Below are 16289 nucleotides of genomic sequence, written 5' to 3'. Positions count from 1 at the left end.
TAGCTATATTTACCAAAATACTTGACGTATTCCCCCTTTTCAGTGCAGGGAATACTGTGATTAAAGGTAGTACCGATCCATGCTGTGGTAAAGTACACATCAGGGTAAATTTTCCATCTGGTTTGGTTCTTGGTGACTTCAGAGAAAGCTGGCATGGATATAAGACACTTTGAAGAAGCTGTAGACAGGTAAGTACTAAGAGTTGTTAATTATTGCTAGGAGAATGAACCTAACATGTCAGAATTAGCCTTTAGGCCTGTATTTTGACCTGTCCACTTTCATCCTAAGGGACTCCTTCTTAACTGTAACTCTAGCTTGAGCTTCAGTGAGAGCTTTCAAAACCTGCTTATCCCAAGTAGTAATAACCTGAGGACTGATCCTGCAAGATGCTGACTGGGCTTCAGAGACAGACTGACCTATGCCTTTTAGCAAAACTTAAAAAGACCCCTTTTTTCCTCCCTTTTGAAACACCTCAGTAGCTGGCAATAGTTCTGTTTAATAAAGCACCTGCAGTACCACCACCAACCCTGTGTTCTCGGGAATGAAGAGTATCGATTCTAAGGACTCTGATCTGGGATACATAGTCTTGTAAAGCTGATGTGACAAAAAAAGGAAAAAAAAACAGTTTTAAAATAATGCAAGGGAAGACAAAGCAGAAGGAAAAAAAAAAAAACGCATTCTGTACATATAAACAGGGCAAAGAAACAAAGTTGGGGATTCCAATATAGACAGTCAATATTGGAATTAGAAATGCCAGTTTTGAGGGTATATCAACAAGAGTGTTGAATTTCAGTTTTCCTTCTCCCTTTCCTTTTGCTCAGTGTTCTGATCTTGTGGCATTACAGTGATACTTTTAAAGAGCTGCTAAAGAATTATCCTGTTGCCAAGAAGATAAAAATTTCCTGTAGTAGCCCCTTTGTTGTTCTGGATACTTCACCAGTGAGGAATTTGTAACAGAAAATACAAGAATGTGGAAGGTATCTACTTCTCTCTCTTCTGAGAGAATGATTTTTAATGCCAAGTAAGAAAATCTTTGTCCCACTTAATTTGCAGGTGATATTGTATTGTATCTGTACAAATTTAGGATATTAAATTCTGGGCATTGCCAAGGCCAGGTTATATAAGACAAAACAGTTTATCTTAACTCATGTAAGTTCTTGTGGGTTATTCAGAGAAATTATGTTCTTCTGAAGTGATTTCAGAACAACCTCTGTTTTATAACTTTTTTTTTTTTTTTACCCCCCAACTTGCTCATGAAATAATTATTTTTCAGGGATCAACTTTGGTTAATTTATGCTCCTGGTGGTATATAGGCATTTATCCTTTACTTTGATGGCAGTGTAGGATAACATATTTTTAGATCAAGGTAAAGAAAATTCATATTCAAAGAAAGTATCCTAGCCAAATTCAGTATTTGTGAGATAAATACTTAACTAAAGGATAAACAGAAAAACAAATGGGTGAGTTCTAACCACAGACTGTATAAAATCACCCACACTTTAATTTTAGACACTCTACATATTATGCAAATTACTTAAATATTGTAAATTGTCTCCTTATTGGGTGAGATAACAATTGCATGTCTAAGGCACATATGCATATTCATAGCCTACAAAACATATACCTGTCAAACAAAAGGCTGATCAAGTCAATACCGGTTGGATATGTGATAATATCTATGAAGCAGGTGTTTTGTAAATGCTCAGCAAGCAGGCCAGTCATCTTCAGTACACAGCATGTGTTTAAGGGCCCCTCTGGGTCTGCCCAAAGGCAGATGTAGGTAAAGCCCTGGTCCAGGTGGGGCCTATGCAGCTGAAGCTGTGTCATGGTATGGAAGCATGTGCTTCACAGGCTTGTGTGTGCAAGGGAGGTGGTTTTGCACCCATACTTTATAGATATACAAATTAAATACATGCTGGGAGCTTGCCACTACCAGAAACACTATCACCTGTAAAACAGCTAGGGCTGTTCTGACTCTCATTTTGACAGGGATGAAATTCATCTAGTGTTCCACACCTAAGTGGAAAACAGAGAATGTGACTTACCTCTCTTTTAGGTGAAGTTTATATAAATCATCACCAATCAGAGCCAGTGGAAACCTCAAATTCAACTGGTTTTATCTCAGACCCTAACCTGAGCATGATGAAGAAAATTGCTCCACTCTTATTTCCATCTGCTCTATCCCTGACTTTCCCTTTGTGGCACTAGAACAGTTGTAGAATGACCAGATCACTGCTCTCCCACAGGAAGGCAGAAGACTATGCACAGACTCCACATGCAGAAAAAGCAGGACTGCCCTTTTAGCCATGGCAGAGTTTTTAAGGAGCTGAAGCCAGTTAAGAAGTCACACCCATATGAAATATTTGGATTTTAATATCTCCCAGGTGCTAGCCACTTTTATTATGGCTCTTAAACTTTTATGCACCAGACCTTGCTTAAGTCATTGCTGAATTCTGGGGTTGTTTTGTTTTGTTTTTTAACCTCCCTTTAGCTCATACAAGCCTTGTGACTGAGCAGACTGTAATATTTTCTTTACTGTGAAGTCCCAGGTTGGAAAAGAAAGGAACTTCTGAAGATTTTGTGTCTTCATCATAAGGGTATAGCTGAAAACTGATCAGAAAAAAGATAGTGAAAAATACTCCCATCTTTTTAGGAAATTTGAAGAAAAATGCCACAGATCAGGCTACTGTCCCAGTATCTTTTACCTTTAGGGATGGGTTTCTCATCATCCTATTGCTCTGGATCCTACTAGCTAAGACTCACATTACTCCTAAATTCTTACAAGCATCATTCCTTTCCTCTACCACAAAGTCTGTCCTTACTTATATTATGCAAAGAACAGAAAATCTGAGTGGTTTGTCAGCTGCCTATATTCCTGTCTTGAAAATGCACTCCCACAAATACTAACCGCCAAGCATAACTTGTAGCATAGGTTCCATTTGCAATTCCCTCCTTTTGCAGATAGAATATTTTTATGGTTCTTGAGGAAAAGCAGTTGAGTCTGAGCTAAACTCAAGTTTAGAAACGCCCCCTAATCGCTGCTGCCAATCAGTTTTCTAAAGAGGGTTCTCCCTCTGAAAGGGTCAAGTCAGTAACTCATGGGTGGGGAGAGACCACATCTGGCCTGTACTTGCTGTAATCAAAATGCCTACTTAGTTGTCAGGTGGCAGCAATCTTCATGCTATTATGCAGGCTTGTAAAGTCATTATTAGGGTTGTAAATGTAAGACAAGAGTTGGTTATCCAGGATATGTTGCCTTACTGAGAGAAATTACATTTTCTCTTGCTTTTTTCTGGTATCTTCATCTACAGTTGGTGATAGTATTAAGCTGGGAAGTGCTAATAGCTGTTATCAGGTGAGTCATTAATTGAAAGATCTTCAGATTTGTCAATGGCTGTGCCAAGGACTTTTCAGACTGCAGTTTGTAGCCTCTGTGTTTGCTGAGATGAAGAGCAGAGAAAAGTAGTGTTGCGTATGCTTTTCTGAAGGAGTAAAGTAACAAAATTTGAGAATGTAGGGTTTACTTGCATGGCACGTTGAGGATTCCTGAGTGAGGAACCTACCTTTTGTTGTTTGGTCCCATCACATTCCTGAAATGAGGCTTCTTTTTAACAAATAAATGAGCTAAAGAAATAATATTACCTAACTTCATTGTCTGTATGTTTGCTGTCCTGGAAAGAATCTGGTGAGACCACATATGCTGGTGCACTTTCTCCCTTGTGCAGTACAAACTCCAAAGAACCAAAGTATAATTTTATTTTTTTAATTTTTTTTAAACTTCAGAGAGACCAGACCACAGTCTGTTAGCCTAGGCAGAGGCTTGTTTAACAATATGTGCATGAAAGCCTTGCAACTGATACTGCCATTATGGATATAAACCATAACCAGTCAGCAGATTTTTTCAGGTCAGAGGACTGCTCTGTTTTTGAAAGATAAGTGTTACTGAGTTCCTACCTTGCAACTCCTTACCTCTGCTAAGGTGAATCTTAAGAGCTTGATTGTAACTCTTAGAGCTGTTGAACTCTCAGAGTCCCTTGGAAGGATTCCTTTTGTTAGTCTACATGCCACCACATCCAAGTGGCATGAGGGAGATCTCCTTATTTGACATTTCATTTCTCATTCCAACGAAAAAAAAAATCAACATCTGTATTATTTCCCCATTTTTGCATGTGTGTAATATTGGCAAGCTTTTTCAGTACTAAGATAACATCAACTCAAAAGTTAAGAGAGATATCAGTAAGGCCAGAGTTCAGGCTGACAAAAGGGTAACTCACCAAATTTTACAGCATAAGATTATATTTAAACACAAACCGTATTTTCTGAATATGTACGTATCTCTGCCAAACCTCACAACCTCTTTGGAGCAACTTTTTCTTCAAAAGATAAAGTAATATGAACAAAGCTTTATTATCTGTTACTATCATTTAAGCAGCATGAGGGAAAGCCATGTTTGACCCAGTAAAGGTCTCATCAAGTCATATATGAAGTTCAGGGCAAAAATCATCTGCTGCAGAATTGTTTAACCTGCATTAACCATTTATTTTTCTCTGATAAAATATGTATTGTCAGGAAAAATAATCTTGTGTTGGTGTAGAGCTCGTAGCCAGAAAAATGTATGGGTTTCATTTTAAAAAAATAAAAGTAATTTTTCAGGGAAAAAAGAAAATTATGACCCACAGATCATCAGTAATCAACCAAGTATATTTTAACGATTGCTATTTCATTCAGACATGAGATGATAAGCTTGAGATCTTTCACAGGAAAACTGAAAATCAAACTGCAATTACAGTAAATTGCTAAAACCATGTTGACTTATAATGATTTATTTTTAAAAGACACTGCTTCTCTTGGTTTCCTCTGCAGTGCATAATATAAGTTTATCAGATAAGAAGTGATTTTCATTAGGGAAAAATTATAAGCAATCCGGAAAGGAAGAAAGGATTAGCTGTTACCCTTGATCAGTTCCTTTCTGTGCCTTTGAGCAAGGCAGGTATCTCTCCTAGCTCCTATTTTCCAGCTGTAAAATGGGGGTAATGGTTCTCAGCAAACTGAGAGACTCCTGTGAGGATAAATTCATGACAGGTTGTATGATCAATGAGCAGTGGAGGGCCATATGGACCTGAAGACAGATTCCACCATGGCTGCCTTCTCCACATTAATTTGTAATAGCGTGCTTACTCTTTCAATTAAACCTTACAATCACATTTCTGCCAAGCTCAGTGTTGCTTCCAGTTTCACTGAAACTTCGCAAGCTGGAACATTGCCTACGGCTGACAGTGACATTTAAATGCAAGAAAATCAAGCTTATGCATAGCCAAACCCTCTATAATTCCAGGCCTTGTCAGTCTATGGTATTGATTCTGGTTTAAACAAATAAACACCCAGCTCATTTTCACCTAACCTTGGAAGAATTTGCATTGCCTAAATGTTCCACTCTGAATCCCAGGTGATATCTTCTGGGATTATGAATGTTCAAAAGCAAATTAATTATACCAGCAACAGGCATCTAGGCACAGTGCTATGTTTTTGCAAAGGAGTGCCTGGCCACCTGAAATTTAAGCCCTTCTCATGCATGCGTGGGGACCAAACACAACTTGGACCGCAGAGGAGAGAGGCAAGTTGCAAGAGGAAGGATTTTGGAGACTGTACCAGAAAGTCAAGTTTCTGTGCCTATGTGTTTAGTGGCCATATTTTTTGCTTACACAGTTTTCTTAATTGAGGACCAGCTGTTTGCAAGGACAAAGTTCTTTTATGTTACTAACCAGCATAGAGTGAAATAATCTACACAGGTGAGACTTGAAGCATTCACTGTGTTTATTTTTGTGATCTTGACCCAAGCTCACACAACCAGGAAACCCCACAGCCATCTGTGGAAAAAACAACACATTGCTTATTGCTTAGGAGAGAAAAGATGGACCTGAGCTGCAGGTCAGTGAGTTAACCGAGATCTTTCTGCTCCAGAACTGCCTGACTGCATGTGCAGTTTGTAGCTGCAAGAGCCCTTTGGTGCCTGTGTGTGTTAGTGAAGAACTGAGCTTTGTGGACTCTTGCCTGGCCAGGCCGGGGCAGGATGTGCTCAGGCTGCCTCTGCTCGCTGTATCTGCAGGGGAGTCCCCTTTACAGGGGGGTTATTCTGCAGCTGCCTTCTGGCTCCTTTGCACAGCACCACGTTTGTTTACCTGACCAGATAATCCTTGGGTGCACAAGTTGAGGTAAGGTGGCTGAGACAGAAAGTAAGATCCATGTTTGGCCTCTTCCTTCCTACCCACAAGCGAACTGGTTTTGTTGCTTAAATGCACTCTGTAATACTGGTTTAAAAGAAAAGGAGGAAAAAAAAAAAAAAAGTACCAAAAATATTCTTCCATGATCTCCACTGTAGAAGTAAGAGCTGTTGTTTGCCCTGGAGCCCCTGTAGTCAGTATCTATTACATTCATGTCTGTATCTTGTTTCTGCTTTGGCTTTTCCAGGTTAATGTGATTTTTGAATGCCTGAACTGCAAGAACATTCATTCCCTGATAAAACACAGAGCTCCCAACTTTTCTTCATTTAGCTTGTGCCTAAAACTTGCCTTGTCTCCAGGAACCAAGTTGTGACCCCTCTGACTTCCACTGGCAGAATGACTAAGTTGTTTATCACTATTTTAACTATCCAAGCAAATGATTCTTTTAACTTGAGACGCCTGATTGGATCTTTCTTCCTACTTGAAGTAAGGTGTCCATCAAGGGCTATGTGAAGTTCTCCCCTTCCCTGAAAATTGTAGGGAATGTGAGAAGTGTTGTTGTTTTTCATGCACAAAAGAAAAAAAAAAAAAAAAAAGCCTTGCATATTTTCAGTTAACAATAGCTTCCTCTGAGTAAACACAACACTGCAAAAGAGAACAATAAAGCCTCTGTGAGGCAATGGATTTTTAGACCTGCTGTACATAATCAACCTCTAACCCTACTTACAACCTAAGTGTGATATACTGTGCTCTTATTAAGTCTATGCTTAGGTGCATTTTGTCAGTGCAGACATACAGCTGCAGCTCTACCAGCGAAGCTGCATTTTTTGTTTATATAGTAAGACCATACCTGACTACAGCCCCACACAGGAAAGGTTACACCCGGAAAAGCACATTTTTACTAGAACAACAGAATCATTTGGGGCCTTGGTTGGCACAGCTCTGCTGGGGAAATCACAATTCACCATGCTCCTAGTTGGCATTGCTGTTAGCAGAAGTTTGGAACGGAGTTGTAGTCTCACAGGACTCTCATAGCTCAGGAAGAACAGATTGCCTTTAAACTTACTGATCCCAGGCGATTCAGGTCTTTGGTGTTTTCTTGACAGCCCTGGGAGCTTGTGTGTTAGAACAGGCTTTTGCAGAGCTTTTGTAATGTACCATGATTTGTTTTAAACTAGAATTTCCCTCCTTCACCCATAACCACTTCTACCACGTTACTTACAGGAGCAGATTTGAGTACTGCCTTCCTCAGAGATAATTTAATCATTTTTACTTTAACCCATAACTACTTATTTACATGATATGAGAAGTTTGCTAAGAGGTTGGGAACTTTGATCTTGTTCTAGTTACTTTCCCTGCTTTAAATCTGGTGCAGGAAAAAAATAGGTCAACCCTCCAGACAAAAAAACATCCTCCCTTTCCCCTGCTATCAAGCACACTGTCCTCAAAAAGAAGAAAGCAAAAACCAATATAGAGAACAGAGGTAGAGAGTGTATTTCAACATGAAACCTTCTGTATCACTCCTGCCAAGAAACACAACAGTGTTAATTAATTTGGTACTCATTTAAAAGCTTTAGTACTATGCTTCTTCCAAACCAAACAAAAACTGAAATAAAATCCTTCTTAGGCTGAAATAATGTACAAAGGGAAGCACCTGGGATAGTCTACCTAAGAATGGGCCACAGTCATCATCATCATCATCCCATGAGCACTACCTTACAAGTTTAGTTTCTTACATCATATTCTCTACTTTTCCATTAATACACCCCAGATCATTACCAGTAGTATTCAGATTCCTAGTAAAGTAATTTTTAATTCTTTGCTGTTTGAATTTCAGCCTGCCAATCACTTTTCAGTCTTTACGCTGGTTTGTTCAGTTACATTCTCCTGGTGGGAGGATGCCCTCGGCAGACACAGGGCAGCGTTACTGCTCCTGAACCCTCCGTGCTTGTCTCCCAGAGGGGTGATGGATCGGTCAAGTCATTTTGTAGCCTGCCTGTACCTACGGTGAGGCAGAGCTGAGTGAATGTGTAGGTGTCCTGTCAGGCACACACTCCTCTGCTTCAGAGTCTCTTCATCCCATCCGGGGCTCGGTCTAAGGATCACCGCTGATGTGGTGAATAGAAGTAGCAGGCACTAATAGATGTGGACAACAGATTTTCCCCTACTGAGTGTCTGTCTTTCCATGTCCTCTGTATCGTTCTAAACTAGAGCTGGTTAGTGGATGAGCCAGACCTGGTCCATAATAAACCTTTACTCTCCCCTTCTCTTCTCTTGGCAATGCTGACAGGACAACCTGATTGCTGCCACTGCTGATGCAAGGCTCTGGGGAACAGGGGAAAGAGATGGGGGTAAAATAGAGAGTCAAAGTCAAAGCTGTCAGGTCTGGCTCAGTGGTAGGGCCATGTGAACCAGGCACTGTTCTCTAAACACATTGTGGGAAATGAAAGTGGTCTCCTCACTTCTGGGCAGCAGTGAGAAATTATCTGGGCTACAGTATATTAAACTGAGGAAACAGCAGAGTCTCAAGGAGAATGCACCTGAATTTGAGTTATTTAATTCTCTTTCTGATTTCTTGTTCACCCTTCTGTTTCTTTGTGAAGAAAAAGAGACTTTATTCATTTACAAAAAGCAAGAAGTCATTAACATGCTGACTACACAGTCTATGTTGACATTTTAGAATCAGGAGTATAGCCTAACCCAAAATCATGAGTCAGGTCTTCCAACCCTTCAAAACAACCTTAAAAATCCTAAGCATATTTTGCAAAATAAGCCAAACATTTGGATCTCTCTTTCTTGGCTTTCCTATTTTTAAACTGCCTGATACACGTTCCACCTTACCTCTCCATCATATGTGCTAAAAAATAATGTTTAAAATTATTTTTTTCCTGTCTACAGCAGGTAGAGCTTTAAAAAAAAAATGTACTAGGTATTATGAAGCTTGCAACAGAACACAGACAGCTGTTTGCACTGTATCAGATATTTTTTCTAATAGTTTTAAGATGTCCCAACTTTATGGTTGGAGACACTGAATTAGTGTTGCTCATTCTTTTTGTCATCTCTTCTTCACTCAGGAATCTTTACAGCCATATTTCTTGGAGACATCACAGTTAGACAGCATACGTCTGGTCTTTGCAGGTCATGTATGGCAACACTTTGATTTAATAAGTGTTTTCAGATGTCTACCTATCTATTCTACTAACTTTAATTGTCATCAACACAAACAATCTCTACTTTTTCATTAAAAAAGATTGCAGTATCAGTAGATGCTTACACTGAGAAACAGAGATTAACAGCATTATAATTTGGTGCTAACATGTCATGTAGCTAATGTACATCACTTTGGATGTATTGAAATGTTATATATGTGAAAAGACCCAGGTTTTGTTTCTGTCATGGAAATCGACACACCCTACTCTCTAGCCTTTGTCTCTTCGTAGGATTTTTTAGGGTTCTTGTTTTATTAGGGATATGCATTTGTAAATTATTTAATCCCATGCAAGTAAAAGTCCCAAGACCCTTGACAGGAATATAACTGTCAGCTTCACTAATGTCTGTTCAGAAAGACAGTCCTCTCCCCACCCGCCAGGAATGCTGACCACTGAGTCTCTTTCTCAGGTTCCCAGGGTGTTCCTTGGCTCCAGCTAAGCCTGGGGGGATGCCACTTGCCTTTGAGATTACTCGGTTCTTTCACTTCAGTTGCTCAAAGTCAGAAATGGGGTACAGCCAGCACTGCCAAGGGTTTGGGCCTACAAACTCTGAATAAAGAGAGCAGCTTTATAGTTTGTCTGTAGTAGATATGCAGTTTAGGGGATTGTTACCAAAATACTGGTAGGGTGACAGGGAGAGAGATTAATACCATGATATTTCAGGACAAACTTTAATTAAGAAATTTTACAAATCTTACAAGAAAGCTGGTTCCCACAGTATTTCCAGGTTGAAGAAATTTGCTAGGGTCACACCCCAGACTCACGGTTGTATTTTATAGAAAATTGCAAGGCTTTAACCATCAGTTCAAAGTAGAGGAGTTTCTGGTGGCTATGGGGCGGCTTCAGCTTGATGCAGGAGTCCCACAGCCAAGGCTCCTGTCAGGAAACGGCCTTTCTCTTATTCTTACCGAACCAGTGTTTTATTAGTTAGCAATAGATGGCGCTAAATTTCCACCTGTCCAAGGCCGTCAGCCAGAAATGTATTTGAAGTAATTAGGCCTGCAAGATAACACTTAAAAGGGTTACTGCTGAAGTTGATGAAAGTGTGTGGGCATAGAGAGGCAGGAGCGCCAAGATGCTTCACCAGCTGGAGAAGTCTTAGGTGAGATAGTCTGGCTGCCAGAACAGGCTGCCAAGATAGTCAAAGGGAAGGAGCCAGGAACTGGAGAACGATTTGCAAATTCTTGAGAACAGCTACCGCGATCCTCTTGCTGGCTGGGTCAGGTAATGCCTGTCATTATCAGCAATTGAGGATCCCAGGCCAGACGTGTTAAAATCCCACTAGCGATTCTCAGCCTAGCTGGTGGTTTGTCACAAACTCCCCTCGTCCTGGGATTAACCCATTCCCCAGCGCAGGGGATACATTTGAGCTGTGTCATTTGGCGTGAGGCTGTGCTGGCAGGACTGGAGAGAAGGGCTTCAACAACTTTCTCACAGTCCTGCTGGCTCATCACCTCATGGCTCTTCGCGCTTACAGGTGTGGGGAGCAGACATAGTCATTTCTCAGATGAAGCAGAAGGGAAGAGGCTTCCCTGCTGAATTTTGTGCTAGTTTTCTGGCGGCAGCAGGGAGCACCTCCACAGCATGGGGCTCAGTGCTTGCAGTTTTCGTTGCACTGGCTTTTTCTTTTGTGTCATAGCCCAGCACCCCGAAGGTGACAGATACAAGGGAGGAAAAGGACAGGAGAGCTTACTGCACTAGCGATTCACTCTCCTGCATGCTGTGGAAATTATATATTCATAAGTGGAGCAGTTGTCCTGCTGGGAGCCAGAGCACAGCTGGTGCCATATGGCCTTCTCTATACTGCTCGGTTAGCTATCCTCACCTGGCCACACTGAGCAGCTGCCTGCAGCCCCCTCACCGGCTTCTTAATGCTGCGCAGTCTGCCCTCATACAGGATCGTGCCCGAGGTCCCTGCTTTAGAAGGTGCGGACATGATGTTACTTGGAGAGGTGTGGAGAGGCGAGAGGAGGCAGTGTTTGCCACGGTTAGTTGGGAGGAGTGTGTATTGCATGCTGCCAGGAGTTGTGGGTACCGGTAGCCCTCGAATGCTTTGCTAAAATGAGACGTGTCATGAAGACCATTCACAAACTTGTTTTCCTAAACAGTTTCCCCGCCCCCTGCCCCAGACACATCTGAACATAACTCCCAGGGTGTTTTTTTCCACCATGGAAAAATCTCTTCTTGCATTTCACAGAAGGCTTCTCCTCAGAGCTGCTTTGCACAATGGAGAGAGCAAAGTTAAAGTGTCTTGTGGATGATGGCTGCATTGCACACACACTTTGCAGTACACTGGCTTCTTTATTACGTGGGCAGGAGCTGGCTCTGCTGGTGCCAATACAAGTAAGGGTGTGCAGGAAAAAAAGGAATAGCCCACAAAATAAAATCCTGATCAAGGATGTGAATCAGGCATGGAAGATGAAGAAATACAGTGTCAAAGCAAAGAAAGCAGGCAAAATTTGCTCAGAGACACATCATTTGAAAATGAAAAGCAAAAATAGAAATCTTGCATTAACTTTGCAAAATCATCAAAATTTGTCAGACCTGACCTCGGTCCAGTTGCCCATCAGGAAGAACCAGACTGTGACTTGCCTTGTGTGAGGAAAGACATCCAGGTTAATGAGGTTCATCCAGACTCTCGGTCCTGCATCTACCAAGACAACTGAATGTTGCAGGACCTAATAATTCTCCTCCTGAATAATGCCTGCTGTTACAGAATATGACCAGTTTGGTGCCATTAAAGCAAAATATAGTGGATTTGATGCTTGAAATATGTAGCCTAGAGGTTCAAATGTGGACGCTCCTCTCCTTGCCTCTTGTCCCTTGATAGAGTCTTTCACCGAGAACTTCAGTTCTCTCTCCCTGTTCCTCTAGTAGTACTCACAACAATGGTGTGAACATGACTGGCTGCATCTCTGTTCAGAGATCTAATTAGAGGTGGTACTATTACTAATTATTATTACTACTACTACTACTACTACTGCTGCTACTACTACTACTACTACAACAATGGTATCTCTCTGCAGTACTTTGCAAAAGAAAATATTGCCACAGATTGAAGTTAAGGACAGTTAAAGGATTTCCCCTGCCACCAACCCAGTTTCCTACCTCTGTTTGCAAAGCTGTCTTGTAGCAACACGCAGAAAGGGCTGCCTGTCCTCTTTGGCAAAAATTTAAAAGCTCCGGTGTCAAAGACTCTTAAAAGCTCTTCAGTGGCAGAAGTTTGTTTATAAGGACACTAGGAAGGCTGTGGTGCTTATCTAAGGTGGTGAGACTTTCAGATACACAGCTGATGTTAAACGTAGGCCATTGCACTTGGGCTGCCAGTCTGTGGCTTGGGGAGCTCTGCTGCAGGCAGCGGGGTTTGGAAACGCTGCTCCTGGCGCTGGCGGCTCGTGCTGTGCTGAGGGGAGACGAGGTGGCTGCTGCCACTGAGCAGCGGGGCGCTGCTCCGCTTTTTCATATCGTCAGACAAAGGGTGTATAGAGCAGAGACTTAGACCCATAAATCTGGTGTAATTAAAATACTCAATGTTAACTGTTAAAAGTACTCCGAACAAAAAGACTCTGAAAGAGTTATTAAAAAAACACAGAGTTTTCAATTACTGCTAAATGAAGCAATAAATGCACATACAGTTAGTGATGTATCCTAATTATTATTCTGAACTTCTGCCTTATTAGTAATGTACACTGGCTGGTGAGCGCAACAAGCTGCAGAAGTGCAAGAGGCAGAAATGATTCTCCAGTGCCTCCTTTCTTCCAGAAGGTGTTGCTATTATACAGCTCTGTTAAGACACACAGAGTCGTGCAGAAAGCAGGGTGGAATAAAATGTGGTAAGGCTGGATAAAAAAATGTAAACTATACTAAGTATATAGAATTCAGTCACAAGGATTTCTATTATGCAGAGAAAAGAGAGCCTTTAGTGTAGTATGTGTCCACAGTATAAATAGTTCGGCAAAATGTAAACACCAAATATTTCCACCAGAGATCTTTGCAACCTCACATACAGTAGCTCTACTTTTCTTTTTCATTAAGGACTTCTTTTAATAAAGGGGCTTTTGTGGACTGAATTGGGAAAAATAGCAGCCACCTGTAACTTTTTTTTAAACCTAACAGTACATACAGTACATCTATCAAAAGCGGAGGAATTTGAAACCTGCAGACTTTTTAAAGAAGCAAGTTCCACACATGATATAAAACAAATGCCGTGTGTGCACCAAGCCAAGCAAATTAACAAAAGGGCAGGGGCATTTCCAATATTGCTTAAATAACTCAGGCTTAATAATGGGCTCTTTTCACACAAGCTCACAAAAGCTAAAATGTGTTTAAGAAGAGAAACATGCATTTTCATTGTATTGTGTGGCAAGAACCCTGATTTTTTTAAAAAAGCCATTAGCCTAAGCACGTGAATTCTCTATGGGGTTTTTGGGGGGTGAATGTAGCACCTTGATGTAGAGTTGTTCTCTGTGGATAAAGGGGAAAGATTGGTTTTCCTGGACCGTTATGTATTGTTGTTTGTCAGAAGTACTCTCTTGACATCCCTTCCCTACCAGACAGGCATCACAGAAGTCCCCTGGGTGTTGCTTTGTTAGCTATCAGCGTTCAGGGAGAAGCCAAGTGTTGTGTGGGTACAGAGACTGATGCAGTGCAGAGGCTGGTTTTCAGAGAGGCAGAACTCACTCCGTTCCTGCTAGAGCCAGGTTGGTGTCTTTGGATGCTCAACAGTTTCATGTGTAAAATGGTGAAATCTTTCCAAAGGTGGCAGCTTTAAGTCAGGGCAAGTGTATTTAGTCAAATTATTCTTCAGAGCTAGAAAGCCCCTTATTTTTCACAGCCATGGATAACTTATAAACCCATTCCTTAGCGTGACCATTCATCTTCATCTCTTGGTGGCTGGCGTGCTAGTGGCAAACCATGGTGGTGCTTTACAGGGATCCAGATTCATTAGGATTTCCTTAAAAAGGGAAAAAATATTTTTAACATGATTGTGCTTATGTTTTTCAGTCCAGTGGAGAGTGACAAAGAGACAGGACAAAAAGATACCAAAAAACTGACTCATGCAGGAAATTCAAAATTATGCATTGGTTGATATAAACAGCCCTTTGTATAGAACTGTTGTTCCCAATCTTCATTGGCTCTGAATAAGCAATACAACATGTCACACTTTGCTTTTCCTGTTGGCCTCCGTTTAAACTTCTCAATTTCCTGTGGTCACAGCAACGTTAAAAGGTCTTGTGGATAAAACATCTACCATCCTTCCATATAAAAAACAAAGGACCTCTACCACAGATCCAGTAGAAATTAACTTGGAGTCCTCTGTCGCTGTGATATGGAACTCTCTATGACTACAACACTTAAAAATTACTGCCTTTTGACTTCAGCCCTGTCTGACTGCGTTCAGCACTGAGTCTGAGGACTGAGATAGCGCCATGTCACTGCTATACTCTCCAGGTATCTGGAGCTGTTGGTGGCTTGTTCTGTGTCCCAGGTGTTACAGAGGCCTCTGCACCAACGGATCAAATGCAATTGACTTTCAAGATGTTCCAGAAATGCTTCCAAAATTCCCCAGGTGACATTTTGTCAATGCCAGGGGCCAAAGGTGTGAACCTGCACCCATCAGAGACCATGTCACAATAGGTAAACCTTGAACAGTCAGCTTGGCTTTGTTATGGTCCCTTTGTGCTTCCATAGTGTCAGCCAAGATTTCCACGGTAGCCAAAAGTGCTTTGCAAACATTAACAAGTAACTGTATGATTTAAGATTTTGATCCCCTTTGGAAAACATAGAAGTATGTCAGAGAAGCTAAGATGTTCAAGAATCAAAAGGTCACATCAAGAATGTAAATAAAAATGATTAGTTCCCAATTCCTCTTTTTCAGCCATGGGTTTTGTAATTTATTCGCAGTGGCCTCCTCTTGTCTTGCCATGAAATTAGATACAGCTTTTTGAGACAGGGACATCACCTTTCTTTTTGTCTGTTATAGGCCTCACAATTTGTTACCTCTAAGGACATAATGAGTGTCATAAGCATTATTGTTGGATTGGAATTTCAGCCACTTGGCTATGTGATTTCAGTGCACTTGAATTAGAGCCTGAACCTTGATTTGGCTTTGAATGCAGTGGTTCAGATGTGCAATCAGGTCATCCTGGATCAACAAGCTGCTGTGCATCAGCTGAGTGATGTTAGCTTGGGTGTTGAGGCCTGATGTTGCACCAATTCTTCAGTTTTGTTTGTCATTTCAAAAAGATGTGACTCCATGTACAGGCTACTGTGGCATTTTCAGCCTAACTTGAAGAGCAGCTGTTACTGTTATTCTCTACTATCATACTAAAAAGAGACTTCTTTTTGTTAAGTATTTTGGATATACAAATTGCACCATAATATATTGGCCTGGTGTGTGTATGAAACAATTGCCTTCAAGTGGATAGATTCAGAAATATTTAACCTTATCCTGTGCTTGTGCACATGGCCTGCTTGCACTGCCCTGAAATGGCTGAGCATCAACAGCCAGTCTCCATTAGACTTTGTCCTTAAAAAGCAAGAGCTATACACCATGTTACCCGTTGCTGTGGAGTAGTTGTCGTGCACCCGGTGAAGTTCCTGGATGGCTGTATATTTGTTACAGTCTTCATTAGTATCGAACTAAATAGCTCCGTGTAATATATATGTTTGCATATAAGCCACTGTAACTAAAAGGAACGAGCCATTACCTTTCTCCACCATTGAAAACTACTTCACCTTTTCCCCTTTGAATAGTATTGGGTTTTTGGATCCAGCTGTAGCAAAGAAGGTAGATTGTCACTATGCAGTTCAAGAAACAAGATACCAGACTTTGGAAAGGGGCTTCTGTCAGCTTTGA

This window comes from Tyto alba, unplaced genomic scaffold, assembly GCF_018691265.1.
Source record: "Tyto alba isolate M040663 unplaced genomic scaffold, T.alba_DEE_v4.0 Super-Scaffold_21, whole genome shotgun sequence".
Lineage (NCBI taxonomy): Eukaryota > Metazoa > Chordata > Aves > Strigiformes > Tytonidae > Tyto > Tyto alba.
This window is presented reverse-complemented; position numbering follows the sequence as displayed.